This window comes from Macrobrachium rosenbergii, chromosome 58, assembly GCF_040412425.1.
Source record: "Macrobrachium rosenbergii isolate ZJJX-2024 chromosome 58, ASM4041242v1, whole genome shotgun sequence".
NCBI classification, from domain to species: Eukaryota; Metazoa; Arthropoda; class Malacostraca; order Decapoda; family Palaemonidae; genus Macrobrachium; species Macrobrachium rosenbergii.
Window position 1 is genome coordinate 465001 of NC_089798.1, and position 15778 is coordinate 480778.

The following is a 15778-nucleotide window of genomic DNA, read 5'->3' on the forward strand; positions in this document are numbered from 1 at the left end:
CACCCTGGAGATTAGATTACATCTATGCTTCATTTACAGATTTTTGCAGAAGTTTTCTGGTAATAGATTAAAGAAGCACACACAAATTTATATACAGTATATATTATATATATATATATATATATATATATATATATATATATATATATATATATATATATATATATATATATTTATATATAAATATATTATATATATATTATATATATATATTTTTTTATAAATTTTAATGTTCGCCTCGAACATTTAGGGATAGAAATATCAGCCTGACTGAGACAGGGAAATTGCTTTGTCCCAAGCTAGAAGATCTTCAGTTCAAACTTTATCATCCGTTGGAGAAAAGGAATAGGTAGCATTTAGGCATTTAACCCCCATAGGCTGGAAAGTTTGTAAACAAAATATGTTAGGGCATTAGGGGCCTAAGCCTCAGAGAGGGTTTACGCTCAATGACCCTAGTTATGGTGGCCCTTAAAGCTTTATTCTATGCATTCGACGATGCCTTTGTCAAGGTCGGATTGCCCGGGCGGTATAAGCCCTCCTCTGGAATGAAACAGGCGAGGTCGGGTCAGAGAGTCAGAGAGATTCCAGCGGTCACTAAACGAGGGTGACGCTGCGTGCGTGTCCGAACGATATTCTTTATTCTTTATTACTTTCTCTCCTACGTCTATCTTAATTAGTGAATTGGGAAGACTGCCAGAATACGACTCCTGAGGTCCCTCGTTTGCGCAGCGACTCGACATTCACGGTAAGTCCGATTCTTGTTGAAGCTTCGTCGATTGACTAGTACTTTTCTGTATTTCACATTTTTTCTTTGTTTTCTTCCTTCAGCCACCACTTAGGGTATATGTGTTTACAAAGTCTAGATTAAGCATAATTATTATGTTGTTAGCTTCAACCCCATTATTCCAGTAAAATACCTAGGATTTAGGGTAAGCAAAATCAGGTTAAATCTCGATGCTTTTGTATGCCTCGCGTCCGAATGTTTGGAAGAACCGCTTGCGTTTAAAATCAAATTCATCTCAAATATTCTTTGTTAAGGTTAATAACCCTTAACTGGCGACCTTTAGCTAATTAACGTCTGTCTTTGAGGTTAACTTTTGGCTTCAGTGACAGGTTACGTGTAATCTTGGTTTGCAGGGCCGTAAAAATTACGTAAATTGAATAATACATGATCAACCAAGACTCCTCACACGTAACATCCCAAATAGGTAATCTATATACCCCCCATAGCATATATACTTCTTCAGATTCACTACGAGGTTGGCCCTGCGTATGCTTCTATACTTCTTCCAGGACTCGCTGGTGCTCCTCCCAGGTCCGGAGCAAAGATGACAATATCATCAAGATACACCACACAGTTGGGAATGCCAAATTCAGGACCTCATTCATGAGCCGCTGGAAGCAACTGGGATGGATTCTTGAGTCCGAACGGCATGACCCGGCACTGGTAATGACCTTGAAAGTGGGTAAAAACCGGTGAGGGGTCTCGACTCCGGACTTAATATAAATTGCCAATAGCCCTTCTCCAAGTCGATTTTGCTGAGAAATTATTGGCCGATGCTGTCAGACACACCTCTATGCGTGGCAGGGGGTCTATGGTTCAGGCTTAATGACCGCATTCAGTTTCCTGAAATCGATGCATAGCCTGTCTCCGCCCCCTGTGGCTACCAGCACCACTGGCGAAGACCAGCAACTCCGGCTCTTCTCGATTAATCCCAGGTCAAGCTGGAGCTGCACCTGAGCTCTTATTCAACTCGGCCCGATATGCGGGTTTACGCTTGTAAACAAGCTTCATCGCGATGGGCCTCGCAGAGTCCTCCAAGTGGATGGTGTGCTCAGCCATGGAGGTGCAGCCCAGCTCAAATCCCGGACAACTTGGGGGTACTTTCCAAGAAGAGTCCCAACGTTTCTTCTTTTATGGTTTCATCCAAGCCAGGGGTGATGACAGAGAGGTTAGCCAACACAGAGTTGGTCTCAACGAAGCCCTCTGAATTCCCTATGGTGAGTCCTGCGGCTGGAAGCTCCAGGGGTTTTCCTGAGGTGCTTTTCGCTCCTTGAAGGGCTTCAGAAGATTAATGTGTTATTACTTGGCCCTTCTCTTGCCGCAGTCGATCAGGTAATTTAGTTGTCCCCTCTTGGCTAGTACTCCAAGTGGGGTCCTGTGAACTGGGTCTCCAAGGGACGGGTGGCGCGCTCAGGCGCAGCACTAGGACCTGGGTCTTCTATCTCAAGCTCCGAGACCTGGCCTCCTTGTCCACTCCTCCGATCTTGACCCGCTCTTGGGAGGCTGCCTCGTGCGCTTAGCGATGGCCCAGGCGGCCTTCAAATTTCATCTGTAAACGGGGAAGATTTTCTGCCCATCGGGACTTTCTCAGTTCTGCCCAGGCCTCATACAAGATGTCCAGGGGCCCCTGGTGGAGTGGGCAAAATAGGAGCTCAAACGTGAATCTATATTTATACCCAGGGTTTCAAGGGGCCTGGCGGATGGCGAAGATAAAGCGTCTAGGCAGATTCTCTTCCCAGCTCGACCCATTTTCCTCTGCTAAGAGGGGAGAGAGTGGTCGGCGTCCTGATGGAAACGCTCTATTATCCCTTAGCTCTCAGGGTGGTATGGAGTCAGTGGAGATGGGTGACCCCGTGGGTAGCCTCTACCGTCTGAAACTCCCCTTGACATGAAATGCCTTATTCATATTTCTGGACCGTGGCATGAACCCAACTGGCAGAAGAACCGGATCAAAGCCATACCGCATTCTTGGAGCTGGTGCTGCGCACGGTATCGCCTCGGGATACCTGGTGAACCGGTCGATGATGGAGAGGACATGGGGTGTTTCCGTCTTCGTCCTTTTTTTCGCCCTCTCCGGGTATTATATAACGAGTCTATCACCACGTCTTGGAAGGGGACACCAACAGAAGGTATGTTCTGTATCTAAATGGGGACCACGCAAAATTTAGTTTTCCAGCGATCTGGCAGGAGGGGCAGGAGGCGAATAGTTTTCTGAGACCTCCGCCATCCGGGCCAATAAAACCTTACCTCCAGCAATTTAAAGGAGTGCGGTTGACTCCGAAGTAGCTCCTTTTACAAGGGCCAGTTGAACCACCATGGGCCTGTAGTTTCGAAACAACCACCACTATGGATAACTCCCGCAAAGCTCTTCAGGAAAAGCACTTCGAATAGGACGTTATCCTCTAGGAGATAGCCGGCTTTTGTCAGGTCCCTAAACTGCTCCTCCTGGGTGAAGGCCCCTTCTCTTAATGGTGAAAAATTTCATCCTCATGCTGGTGTAAATCTTGAGTTCGACCTCTTTAACTCCAGCATTGGGCTAAATGCTCCACGTGATCAAATCAAAGGTGCTCACTCCACAAAGGGTTTGATGGCCCTCCTCCTTTGGTATGGGGCCTCCTGCAACCAGGGGATGCTACCCTTCTATGTCTTGGGTGGAGGGTCCTCCTGGTAGCACAGCGGTGGAGAAAGGTGACCAAAATGGAAGTTAATGTTTTGCGCCATGCAAAAAAAAGAGGCACGGCAAATAGACGCCACATTAGGTCCCTCCCAATCAATGATTGCAACCTTCCTTTATAGAGCTGACCACCCCTAGTCCGGTGCTCCTTAGGGCAAAAATGTTCACTTAGCTGTGCATGGGAATGTCAAAATTTTCCCTCTGACCCATCCTATGGTCCAACGCTCATCCTCCCGTTTTCACACCCGAATGGTACCTGGGGACGGGCAATGAGCACGCTGACATCTGCTCCTGTGTCTAAGAGAATTTAATAATAATCCTTCCCAGAAACCGCTACCAGCAGAAACGGACCATAATCCCCTTTTACCTCACCAACTTTAGAAACCAAAATAAGAGACTGATGAGGTGGTTTTTGGATCTCAAAGACTATAACTGGACTATCCAGCATATAAGGGGAACAGACAATAAAAATTGCCTGTTTGCTATCCAGGCACTAGTGCCCTCTCGAGACAGTGCCCTAACATCTAAGAATGATCCTGGCCCCCTGCCCAGAGGAATTAAAGAACTGATCTCTTCCTTTTATTTGTACCTAGCCTAGGCCACCTTAAAGTACAGTACATCAATTTTAGTAGCCTTGTTCTTTCCACTTACCACCGAGCCGCAGTAATCATGCGTAATCAGTAGCCTAACTAATTTCAGTAATCTTAACTATTAGAACGAAATACGATGCTCGTGACACGCATGGCCTAAGACAACCTCAGTGAGGCAACATTTATCATATGAGGCAACCCTCCAAATTAACTAGTAAATTTAATTGTATTAAACATAAACCATGTTGTAATTTAGTTAGAATATTAACTCTTATGTTGGTGCTTTACATTTCGGATTAGGATAGGTTAGGCTGGGAATATCATAGAATGTACCACTAGGCTAGGTCTAAAACACATCTTGATTGTAGGAGGTTTCCTATAAAACCGTGAGCACCTCCTAGTACTATTAGAATTAGGTTAAAGTAGTGATTATAGCTCATGTCCTATCTAGGTTAGGTAGTTCTGTATAGGTAGGCTAACCAGGACTAATCTGCTCAGGGGAAGGAGAGTAACCTACGAGAGGCGAACAGCTTGTTACTTATAGACCTTCACGCAGATTAAAGGGAGTGAAGGCCCTCTTAAAGGGGGAGCTTTTATAAATATTTACGCTGTTAAGCCTCGAACATTTAGGGATAGAAATATCAGCCTGACTGAGACAGGAAATTGCTTTGTGTCCAAGCTAGAAGCGTCTTTTAGTTCAAACTTTATCATCCGTTGGAGAAAGGAATAGGTAGCATTTAGGCATTTAACCCCATAGGCTGGAAAGTTTGTAAACAAAATATGTTAGGGCATTAGGGGCCTAAGCCTCAGAGAGGGTTTACGCTCAATGACCCTAGTTATGGTGGCCCTTAAATCTTTATTCTATGCATTCGACGATGCCTTTGTCAAGACATTTCGGATTGCAGGCCACATTATAAGCCCTCCTCTGGAGGGAACGGGCGAGGTCGGGTCAGAGAGTCAGAGAGATTCAAGCGTCACTAAACGAGGGTGACGCTGCGTGCGTGTCCGAACGATATTCTTTATTCTTTATTACTTTCTCTCCTACATCTATCTTAATTAGTGAATTGGGAAGACTGCCAGAATACGACTCCTGAGGTCCCTCGTTTGCGCAGCGACTTGACATTCACGGTAATCCGATTCTTGTTTGAAAGCTTCAGCGATTGACTAGTACTTTTCTGTATTTCACATTTTTTCTTTTTTTTTTCTTCCTTCAGCCACCACTTAGGGTATATGTGTTTACAAAGTCTAGATTAGCATAATTATTATGTTGTTAGCTTCAACCCCGTTATTCCAAAATACCTAGGATTTAGGTTTCCCCAAAATCAGGTTAAATCTCGATGCTTTTGTATGCCTATGGGAATGTTTGGAAGAACTCCGTTATTCAATTCTGGAGTTTAAAATCAAATTCAACTCAAATATTCTTTGTTAAGGTTAATAACCGTTGAGCTGGCGACCTTTACGCATAAATTAACGTCTGTCTTTGAGGTTAACTTTTGGCTTCAAGTGACAGGTTACGTGTAATCTTGGTTTGCAGGGGGGAAAATTACGTAAATTGAATAATACATGATCAACCAAGACTTCAAAAAAGGACATGTAATAAACAATATATATATATATATATATATATATATATATATATATATATATATATATATATATATATATATATATATATATATATATATATATATATATATATATATATATATATATATATATATATATACAGATATATATATATATATATATATATATATATATATATATATATATAAACAAGTCTACACAAGAACGACATTGTAGTAATAACATTTGATAAAGTTCTGAAAGATTGCTACTGTTCATAGAGAATTTTGTTTCAGTCGATGAAATTCCTTTGAGATTAACAGTTAACCGTTTCTCTTTATCAATTTACGAAAAATTATCCACTGGTTAATCAGTTGTGACGCTAGCTTATATATGCTTTATGTTTTCATAAAACACATTTAGAGGGGAGAAAACAGACCATCTCTGTTTTAAAATTATAACTGATTCAATGCAAACAAGTTCCATGTGAAATACAAACTTCAAAAAATGTAATTTTCCTCAAGTATCTTTTAAATTACGTCAAAGCAAATGTGTAAACCAAAGTTATATGCACAGAGGTTTCGGTAACTCGGTCTATTCCAATCGCGAATTAACTAACTCTTGTTAGAGTACCATCCAACCCTACGCCACATGCATCCCACTGTAGTGAAACTACAAAGGAACATCAGGCAAAGCAATACGTTTCATTGACATTTGCATATATCATCCCAATTAGCCTCTAATTTCTGACTGCCTTTTGTTTGATCATCCTAGGGTGATTACAATAGTAACGGGTTCTGAATGATTAAAACTCAGATGATAAACATTGCATTTTACCACAATAGTAACTTGCTTTGATCTCTCTCTCTCGCTCTCTCTCTCTCTCTCTCTCTCTCTCTCTCTCTCTCTCTCTCTCTGCCGTTAGTCAATAGCTGTCGATTCGGTGGTAATTGATGACGATGACGTTCAGGCAGTGTGGGGAGATCTGTTGATAAAGAGTGATTTATGGTGCCTTACAGTGCTGAAGAACACTTGCGGGTAATGCAACGCAGAGAAATTTTGAATTTCGTCGGTTTTACTCAAAATGCATCAAAACCATGAGTGTTTCCAGAACCCTTATTATTATCTAGTATATTCTATTAAATTTTTTTACTTCTGTCTCTGGTTTTCCGTTACAATATATATATATATATATATATATATATATATATATATATATATATATATATATATATATATATATATATATATATATATATATATATATATATATATATATATATATATATATATATATATATATATATATATATATATATATACATAGATATAATGATTGTCAACATAATGGCAGCAGATGTTGGTGACATACCTCTGCTTTGAGGTATCCCATGAATATACTCGTATATGCAAATGGCACCCCATTGGCGGGGTGGTGCTTTAACGCGGTACTGGCAGTTTACTGTTACATTGTGCTTGGGTATCTGAAGCAGGTCCCCTCCTTGTAGATGATAAGGGTCTTCAGTGCAGTGTTGCCGTTCTCTGGTTTTTCGTCTGATAACGTGGTCAAATAGCGATATCTGGCATCTCTCTGTGGCCACACTGATTACCACTACATCTTTCTTTGTAAAAAAGAAAAAAACACGCACACACACTTTATAACATTGCTTTGAATTTTGGTAATTAAGTTCTGATAATAAAAAAAACCACCATAAATGAAATATATACAGAATATATTTTTTTATTTATTTAATCCTTAAATAATAAAAGTCAAAAGATGTATCAAAATTTGTAAAGTCAAATCGAATATCCATCTCCTGCTGATAGTCAACTTTGACAATTACGGAGGCAAATTATGCTGATGCAATTGCCACTGCAACACTGACGTTTAGTCGTGTACCCACACTGAGTGTGGTCAAGGCGGCAAAGCTGCTTCAGTCGCTCCTCCCTGATGTTGATGGAAAATGTGTTATCATCATCGTACATTGTTGTCGATGGGTAATGAGGAATTTGGCATCGGAAATATCTGTGATACCGTCGGATCTATGAAATGTATTTTGAGAATCCCAACATAAAATATGCAATATGTAACTGTCACGTTAAGTGATGGTTTTGCAGAACTGCTGGTTCCCGCTCGTTCCCTTTTGTGGATTGCTGCCTCCTTACCTTCAAGTTTTTTTGTTTTGATGTTCTCGTCGGTGAGCTGCCGTTTTCTTTCGCCAGTCGGGTCTGGTAGGGCAGCGAGAGTAGCGGCAGTGGCAGCAGCAGCAGGCAGTTTTTTGGAGTCGACGTTGGTCGAGTTTTTTGAGCAGCAAATTGGAGCACGCCTACGAAGTGGAGCACGTCGTAGAGGTGGAGTGTGACCATGAGTAGTCGTGTGACCACGAGCTGCTCATCTTTGATGACAGCGTGAGGCTGTCCTGACGTCTCCATCGGGGTTTTCTGGTTTGTGGGTTTTTGTCCCTGTTGTGCAGCTGAGGGCTGTCTTGGTGACCCGATGGAGGACGTATGTTTGTTTTTTTTTTTCTGCCTGCTGTTGTTTATTTTTGCCTTTTTTTGTTTAAAAAACTTTTTGTTTATAAAGTTAATTGTTTAACTTTATTTTGTTTAGTGCTGCCTTTTGGTTTTTTGTACTTATGGTTTTTATCTTTTTACCAGACCTGACTCACTTGTAAAATATTGTAAATAAATTAATTTTAAGCTCATTTTATTGTTTTTGTTGTTTTCCTCCTTTGTTTGTTGCATCTGCCGTCAGTCATGACAGCCCCGTCCTGAGTATATTAAAGAACCTGCATAACGGCCCACTCGGGTCGTTACAATGGCGACCGTGACAGGATGGCTCTGTTTTGGCTGGCGGGGTTGTTACGGCATTGGAGGGGATCATGAATTAAAAAAAAAAAAAAAAATAATTTTTTTTTTTTCTTTTAGGTGGGAGGTGTCACGTTAAGTGATGGTTTTGCGGGAACTGCTGGTTTCCCCGCTCGTTCCTTTTGTGGATTGCTGCCTCCTTACCTTCAAGTTTTTTTGTTTTGATGTTTCGTCGGTGAGCTGCCGTTTTTCTTTCTAGTCAGTCGGGTCTGGTAGGGCAGCGAAAGGTAGCGGCAGTGGCAGCAGCAGCAGGCAGTTTTGGAGTCGACGTTGGTCGAGTTTATGAGCAGCAAATTGGAGCACGCCTACGAAGTGGAGCACGTCGTAGAGGTGGAGTGTGACCATGAGTAGTCGTGTGACCACGAGCTGCTCATCTTTGATGACAGCGTGAGGCTGTCCTGACGTCTCCATCGGGGTTTTCTGGTTTGGTGGGTTCTTGTCCCTGTTGTAAATTAGCTGAGGGCTGTCTTGGTGACCCGATGGAGGACGTATGTTTGGTTTTTTTTCTGCCTGCTGTTGTTTATTTTTGCCTTTTTTTTGTTTAAAGCTACTTTTTGTTTATAAGACAATTGTTTTTAACTTGATTTTGTTTATTGCTGCCTTTTGGCCATTATTTTGTACTTATGTTTTTTTATCTTTTTACCAGACCTGACTCACTTATAAATATTGTAAATAAATTAATTTTAAGCTCATTATATTGTTTTTGTTGTTTTCCCCTCCTTTGTTTGTTGCATCTGCCGTCAGTCATGACAGCCCTATCCTGAGTATATTAAAGAACCTGCATAACGACCCACTCAGGTCGTTACAGTAACATAAAAAATATGCAGACAAGAGGCAAAATTAAAAATTATTCATTGACTTTATTTAGTCAAATCTTATTAACCATTTAAATATATAAACCAGTAAGCTAAACGCCTGAAACATTCAGAAGTTTAAAACTTATCAAGGAGACCTGACTTCAATTAAACGATCGATCTTATGGAACAATATAAAAACACATCATCTTAGAAAATCTTTTCTTAGCAAATAACGAACAGCAAAGACGAGGTTTGTATATAAATCACAGTAACTTCTATTTTCGGAGTGCTCCCTTGAAAAACCAATAAAGAAATTAGACCGATGAAACGTTGTCTTGAAGCAGTGACAATTCCCTAATCAATCAATCAATAATGTTTCAGTGAGCAGTGATATATTCTTGCATTCCATGTTATTCAGGCAAATTACAAGCGTAGGGTAATAAGTTTGTTAATCAGCTTTTACTATTGTTCGTACCAACATTTATTTGAAGGTATTTCCGAGAAAAGCTATTTGGTACCGACAGTTCAAATAGCAGTCGTGATATTCACATAGTAAATTCGATGCAACAGAATCATCGCATACAGAACTTTCTAAGCCATATCATTTTATCTTTGTGCACCTTTACGTATGCCGCTTATCTATTGATTGTAAGCCCTTTGTTGGCCAGTTGGTTGAGCTTCAGACCGTCATTCGATGGGCCGGAGTTCGATGTCCGCCGGCTGATGAAGAGTTAGAGGAATTTATTTCTATGATAGAAATTCATTTCTCGCTATATATGTGTTCGGATTCCACAATAAGCTGTAGGTCCCGTTGCTAAGTAACCAATTGGTTCTTTTCCACGTAAAATAAGTGTAATCCTTCCATGTCAGCCCTAGGAGAGCTTTAATCAGCCCAGTGGTTTGGCTAAAACTAAAAGCTATACTTAATTACTAGTTACATGACGTTAACTGCATCCAGTGAGATAACGGTAACTTCAAATAAAGGTTCCGTGATAAGTACAATATTTCCTACTAGGAGTTTCTTGTGTTCTGCTGATTTATACGTCTCTCATTTGCAGGTTGGTACATTATAACCCCTTCAATTCATCCTTGTAGTTGAATTATGTTTAACTTTCACTCAAGTAAAGAGATTGCAAGTGAATCGATATTTCGGTCTGGCCCTGGTTCACTTGACAATTGTCGAATATTTACACAGAGTAACTTTCAAGATGAATCGACATTTATGGCATGATTAGATGAGGCTTATCATTACCTGAACAATCAAGCAGAGGTTCTTTAAAATCTATGGGACGTTTATTAATTAAATTAATACTTGTGGGTACTATTAAATAAGTCCCTCGGACATATATTATTATATTTTGCATCTAACAAAGGGTTTTTTCAGCTCTGAAAAAGGCTTCAACTTTAAGATGCTGATCTAATTCACCGAATAAAATATATTCCTCTGCAAAGACATTAGCGTCATAATTATTACAAAAAGTTACTGACACTATTTACCCCATTAAGAAACTGAGAACCTAAGTGACAAAAAATAGAATGATGGTAAAAATAATCATGAATGTAACCCTCTTAGAAACTCCTCGGTGGAAAGATGTACTCAAGCAATGAAATTAATAGCTTGGTATAAAGGCAAGTAAGAGACAGACAGTATATTTAAACTTAGTTTCCTTGGAGATCTTTTACATTGAAGGTAACAGGAGGAATGATTTCTTCCATCCCAATTTTAAATCGACAGTTACTTAAAGGCGATAAGGCATTTATATATATATATATATATATACATAATATATATATATATATATATATATATATATATAATATATATATATATATATATATATATATATATATATATATTAGAATACCCATAAGTATTCAGATTATGAAAATTTCTAATTACGTCCAGAAATGAGTATTCATATAAAACCTTAGAAGATTATTTTTTCTTTTATCCTCCCTCATAATAACTTTTATCAATTCTCCTGATGTTTTACCATAAGAAAAATATCGTCTCCTTCACCACAAAACAAGATCTACACATATTCTTCGCTTTGAATAATAAAAAAGTTACGCCTTTCACTAGTAAAAATTCGTGGCAATCTACAACTGTACTTTAAGAAAATGGCATCCATGTGGCTTTTTTTTTTTTTATTAAAAAGCCGGACGTAAATGTTGTAGGATTTTCTTATGGGAAACAATACTGGAAAGATCTTTTGAACAGTGAAAGGAAATTGAGGTATATAGGTCACTTTTTGATTATACGGTTATCGATATTCCTCGACAGAACAACTGTCGAACAAAGATGAATATCTATACTTATTCCTACATTCATTTTACAAATAAAGCGATGATCAAGAAGGAACATACATTTTGAATCTGTAAAGTCCTAATTGTGAAGTGACAAAAAATCTATTACTTTGGTCTTCAAAATAAGTTACTCAAGAGTAGAATTATGCAGGATATAATTACTGCGGACATGGCCCCATGCTCAAAATTATTTCAAAAGGCGACAGGCCACCTTAATTAAAATGCTTTCGTAACTTCCAGACAGGCTAACACAAAGCGCCAAATATTTAAAGAGAAATTGGAATTGAATAATAAATGCTCGCTCCCACACGTCCCCGTACATACATATATCCATGCATTCACATACACACACACACACACACACATACACACACACATACACACACACATATATATATATATATATATATATATATATATATATATATATATATATATATATATATATATATATATATGTATATATATTATATATATATATATATATATATATATAAAAATAATATTCAGGTTATATCAGGATATTGGTTATTGTATCTATTTGGATGCAAAATTCTGGTGGATATTTAACAATAAGGATAGAAAAGGGACAAAAAATGACCTTGGCCCTGTTGCGGAAACGATAGTTGATGAGTTCCGAATGTGTATCAGATCTTTCGACTTGAGTACAACCTGAAGGAAACGCAAAAGTAATTGCAGAAACATAATGTCTGTTTCATCAGTGCTGTTGAACAGGGCGTTTATCATCCAGTATACAAGGTGCTGGTATATTTATAGTACATTCCTTATCAGTTCTAAGAACCCTCTTGTATTGCTTCCAGCTCCGAAGACAGACGACTGTTGGCAGTGTCCTTAATACTGACTTTACCCGGGTTTTCATCTGATTGGATGTTAAGATTTCATCTCCAAAAGGATTTCCCAGCTTATGTTTTGTCCTTTGGCCTGAAATACTTCGGCAATATTCTGCAATTCCTGCACTAAAAGGTGGCGCTCATAGTCCTTAAGGTGGTCAAAGAGTTTAGTAAGAGCATTATGTACGAGTTCATTTAATTTTCTACATAATTTGAAGGTTTTAATTGATTATTGTGCAGGATTTGCATATTCCAATTACAAGAACTTTGTATAGAATCGGTATTTATTTTAAGGGGATATAATTCTTTTTTTTTTAAGGGGGAAGTAAGTTACCATATGTGTTAATGCATCGTGAGCATCGTGAATCCAACCCAGCATCTCTCTGCTCAATTTTCTGAAGTCCTGATATCTCGCAAGTCCTTCGGTTTTACTGATCGCTTCTTTATTGCATCAACGCCTCAACAGGTGAAGCTTTTAGGGAGCGACTGCGTTCTGAGAATTTTTTGTTTTCTTTTAAAGTGCTTTTAATCCACGTTTTATCTACGACAAACTTTATGTAACTGTAGTATACTATACGTGTCGCACCCTAATGCACCTCTCCCAGGGTTATAAATAACTGAACCTCAAGGCCGTCCGGATCATCCAACCTCAACTGAGACGTTTACAAAAGAATTGGATACAGAAAACAAAATATGAATATTTGTTATTTCATTTGTCTGTCACCTTGATGATGATAACTGAAGTTTTTACTTGTTATTTACGCAACATTGTCGAATAAAGCTAATTTTTTAACTGAATAAATCAAACGAAGCATCAGAGAGTTAACTATAACCTTTCATTTAATCAACTGATAAAGAATTTAAATGTTAAATGTGAATGAACAATATAAACACTCGTCCGGGCACCAAAGCTCTTTCTGATATGATATCGCAAATTCAAAAATACATCTACAATGGAGTCAACAGAAATAGGACTGCACAGAGTTTGCTCCCCTATGCTTTGCAGTTTTGGGAAATCAAGAGGAACTGACTAAAGTAATTCTATTGACAAAAAACGGAAACGAGCAGCTGATGAAAGCTAGTGACCAAAGGAAGAAGTGTGGAACTTATCGGAAAACATCTGCTCATCTTTTGAGACAGGAAGAGAGAAAGAGAGGGACGTGGAAAAAAAATGAATCTTGGAATCGTCACTTCGAAGCATATTTCGCAGGAGTTGTATTTACATCAAAAATTAATTTAGTTTTGTAAACAGTCTCGTGGGTTTTTTTTATATTAACAGAGGGCATTTAACAAACCTCTGGAGGAGAGCTATTTCTTTATCAATAACTATCTTTTGTTATCGTTGAAGCGACCTCTTTCTTTTATCATACATCGAGTGTGTGAGTTTGTGTGTTTCCTAAAAGCTGTCAGTTATGGTCTGCTCCATGTGAGAGTGTGAGGTGTTGAGTTGCTGGGCAGTTTGTTAGCATGAAGCTTACTTCGTGATCAGCTCTAATTAAACTCGACATTTGCACATTTTTCGGAAGAACAACCATAGTATTTTCAGGAGCAATTATTCATCAGCATGATTCTGTTTGCATACATAATTCCCAGTCACGGTGATTTAGTCTTGACAGATTATAATTTTCCAATCCTTTACTATTTATTGTTAGTTTTAAAACGAAGATCAGAAGCAGAAAGAAGACAACTACTACTGCTATTAACGAGAAGGATAATAAAGTAAGAAAAAAATAGATAGGAGTAAATAGTAGTGTAAAAGAGAAACCGAACAGAAACACTGGTCCAAATACATTTTCAAGTAGATGTTAGTCACAAGGACATTAATTCAGACGCTGTGTTGAAAAAAAAAACAGCGCTTATCCACAGAAGATGTAGTTTAGAGATAGCAATGGAATGAATAAAATTAGTCATCAAGCACACATACATATGTAGAGAAGAAATCAGACGACACACGACACATGCGTGATTCAAATGATACCCTGAATGAAAGTGCTTAGAAGTAGAACGAACAGAATTTGATTACGTAATCTTGGCAGGGAATTTAGGAATGTCCAACCTGCTATATCGTGTTTGGTCCATTATGGTTTACAATGCGGAAAATATTTACTAAAGTTTTTCCCTGATTGCTGACTTATAATTTACATTGTTAATGATAATATCCATACGTTCACAAGACGGGATAATGATATTCTATAAAAATTAAGGCTTATAAATGCTGGTGAGTGATGTCCGTTTTACATCCTTGTTATTTTGAACAGTATTTCGTTCTTGACAACCAAATTCAATTAGCGAGAAAGTGTTAATCAGTTTTAGTATCAGTTATCAATATTACTAAATTATGAACTGACATAGGAATACTGGAGACCATATTGCTTAGTTGTCAGTATCATATCAAATTTTCTCATTGCAAGACATTATCATGATATATTTTGTTCAAGCTTAACTTTACAATGATTAGAGATAAACTAATATGTTCCCAGTTATGAACCTGCATTTATTCTTTCCGATTCACTTATGTAGGTTAACCTGTACCAAATTTGATTTTTTGTTTTTGATTTGCATATGTCATGATGTAGCTTTTATTTAATAATTGATTATATCGCTTAACGTTAAGCAGTGTAAAAAGATGACACAAAAGTAGTTCACAGTATAATGGAGAGAGTCGGAGAACAGTTCAAGATTCCATGACCCTACGTCGAGAAAAAGTTATAGATAATATATTTAATAAGTAATAACTGATACATAGTGTCACTATATCTCTAATGATAATAACATAGTTTCATGATTATTTAGGGTCATACAAAATTTGTTATTGTCTAAACACTGCAATAACTGATACGGAGGAGTAACAGAGTTGCCAATTATACATTTAGAAACCAACCTGAGGCCTTGATTCTAGGAAGAGCCAGTTGCCTAGTATTTGGTTAAATTAAAAAAGACCCTCTGATAATCTTACCGTTACTGGTATACTATATTAGACTACTCCTTTTTTTTTTTTATAAAGCCTTACTTCTATTTGGTTGACTTGTGAAAGCCAATTGTAACTGCTTGTCTACTCTCAAAAACTCCCTGAGCATCTCCCATTTCAATAGCTTTCAAAGGAAAAATAACTCATAAGGACAAAAATAATTAACTTACATTAATTCTGATATTTACCCAAAGGTCATACCTTATTATATTATATCAGCATCCTGTAGTTCTATTAATATTATGATTATTATTACTATTCAGAAGATGAACCCTATTCATATGGAACAAGCCAACAAGGGCCATTGACTTGAAACTCAAGCTTCCAAAGAATATTGTGTCCATAAGGAAGAAATAAGAGGAGGTAAAGGGAC